Source organism: Momordica charantia, assembly GCF_013281855.1.
Source record: "Momordica charantia cultivar OHB3-1 chromosome 3 unlocalized genomic scaffold, Mcharantia_2.0 BLBB01000003.1, whole genome shotgun sequence".
Lineage (NCBI taxonomy): Eukaryota > Viridiplantae > Streptophyta > Magnoliopsida > Cucurbitales > Cucurbitaceae > Momordica > Momordica charantia.
The window spans coordinates 2,489,883-2,492,507 of record NW_028275161.1 but is presented as its reverse complement, the minus strand read 5'-3'; the positions used below and the strand labels follow the sequence as shown (position 1 = coordinate 2,492,507).

The 2,625-nt window shown below is 47.5% G+C and overlaps 1 pseudogene; it reads right to left on the bottom strand.

Annotated features, from left to right (window-relative positions):
* Window positions 1-2,085: 2,085 nt before the first annotated feature.
* LOC148212160 (signal recognition particle RNA) lies at window positions 2,086-2,376 on the bottom strand (annotated as a pseudogene).
* Window positions 2,377-2,625: the final 249 nt, after the last annotated feature.

The following is a 2,625-nucleotide window of genomic DNA, read 5'->3' as shown; positions in this document are numbered from 1 at the left end:
AGCTTCCTCTCCAAGCTTCACGGTAAGAGTCTCGTCGGCCAGGCCGGTGAGAAAGTAGCACATGGCCGAATCATCGGAGCAGTGCACAACCTTCAGCTGCTCCTCCTGGAACCTTGTGACGTATTCTCTAAGCGTCTCGCCCTCATTCTGTCTGATGGTGGTGAGATGGGTCGCTGTTTTTCTGTCATAGTGCCGAGAATAGAATTGACTAATAAATTCTTTCCTCAACTGTGAGTAGGTCGAGATCAACCTAGCCGGCAATTTTCTGTACCACAAGCGTGCGCTGTCGGTAAGCGCGATCTGGAAGACGCGGCATTTAATGGCGTCTATTGCTGCTTGTAAATCCATGAGGCCTTCAAAGACCTCAACATAATCCTTTGGGTCCTTAGACCCATCATATGGCTTCATACTGGGAGTTTTGAACTTTAGAGGGATTGGAGCCTCCAAGGTATCCGAGGTGAATGGCGATTCCCCCAGGTCACCATCATCAAATGCTCTCCCTTTCACCTTGCACCTTGCCTTTAAGGCTTCTACTTGAGCATCAAATTTGCTCTTGAGCTGGTCGAACTCTTCCCTCGTAATCATTCCCTCAGGAACTATTGGGTTGTAAGAGGATTTGGCCTGCTGATTGGAATTCTTGTGCGAGCATGTTGGAGTTCGTCTTCTTCGGAGGGACGAGCTTTTTTTTTTATTAAGATGGTCGCGGAGATCGCCTCTCTACCGAGTGTACTCCTCATCTTCATCACCTTCGGGGTGCTCTTCATCGATTGGGTCGAGATGAAGACCTCCTTGCTCACGCACCTCGTCACGCGCCGCTCGGTCTTCAGATCGAGACTCGGCACCTGCAGCTTACACCATTTTGTTGTACATCTCTTCCATGGTACGCATCTGGGTGCGCATTGCCTCCATTTCTTTCTGGAGTGCATCAAGTTATCCCTAGTAGGGGCTGGAGCTTCTCCTCGAGTGGTTCTTCTCGAGGCACCACCTCGGCCGCGATTGGCCTTAGATGGTTTTGGATGTGTTAGCAGCAGAACAGGCGTGGTGATACGTGCCGACCTACAGAGCGGCTCGGTCCCTAGACCTTTTTGAATCTGGCTCTCTGCCACTTCTGCCCCGACCTCTCTCTGGTGGCCATCGTTAGCAGCCAGAGCTCTTCGGTCTGCTGTGTTGGTTGAGTTTGCTGGTTGAACCATATTTGCTTATGTTTCTTGGATATGGATGACTTAAATTGTCCTTCCCCACAGACGGCGCCAAATGTTTATGCAGAGAATTACACAACGGTGTTCACGAACCTAGCTCGAACCTGGTCTTTGACTCCACTTGAACCGTGGAATAAACCTGCACAAGAGGTCAAACTCTTCGACGATCAAGTCAGTATAGGCCATACTCAATATTAAGTTCGAGGTGAGATTCGATACCTGAGTGTGAAATGAGGCCCTCTATTTATAGGTGGTGGGTCCGACAGCACTTACGACCGGCGGGTATCCCTGTCTTTTATTAAGTCGAACCTGTCGGGGTTGAGCAGATCGAACCCCTCCAAGTCGAACCCCTCCATTCTGAGCGTCCTCCACGTGACCGCGATATCTTTATCCCCAAAAAAAACTATAGTAGTTTTCTATCATGTCAAAACATACCATTTCAAATCGAAACCTATGTCAACGGCCCGTTATCCTTCCACTACAAGGAGAGGGAGGTTTTCGTTGCTCTGTAAAGCCAGCCTCACGCTATGCCCTCCACTTCATGGGCCTCAGCCCAAATTCCATGGCTTAGATCTCTACTTGAACCTGGTCTTTGACTCCACTTGAACCGTGGAATAAACCTGCACAAGAGGTCAAACTCTCCGACGATCAAGTCAGTATAGGTCATACTCAATATTAAGTTCGAGGTGAGATTCGATACCTGAGTGTGAAATGAGGCCCTCTATTTATAGGTGGTGGGTCCGACAGCACTTACGACCGGCGGTTATCCCTGTCTTTTATCAAGTCGAACCTGTCGGGGTTGAGCAGATCGAACCCCTCCAAGTCGAACCCCTCCATTCTGAGCGTCCTCCAAGTGACCGCGATATCTTTATCCCCAAAAAAAAACTATAGTAGTTTTCTATCATGTCAAAACATACCATTTCAAATCGAAACCTATGTCAACGGCCCATTATCCTTCCACTACAAGGAGAGGGAGGTTTTTGTTGCTCTGTAAAGCCAGCCTCACGCTATGCCCTCCACTTCATAGGCCTCAGCCCAAATTCCATGGCTTAGCTCTCTACTTGAAAACGGAGAGGCCAAACAAAGGCCAACTAGGATCCAGACAAACGAGATTGGACCATGTTCCACCATTTTAATGCCCCCACTTGGGTCATAAGCTTACGCAACCAAGCTCGGGGATTGTATATGTGAAGTGTGCCTACATAAAAGGGAGCATAACACTATTTTCCTTCGATATGGGAGAAACACTTGAAATTAGCATGGATTGTTGCAATTCTCTCACCCTCGTTTCATTTTTTTTCTTTTGAAAAAAACAATGGTGCTTCTATTTTCTGTTTTCATTTGGATTTGGATTTCAAAATGTGATGGGGGGTGAGACATTTATATGAACTTTAAACCAGTTATTTTGCCCTAAATTAATGTTCAA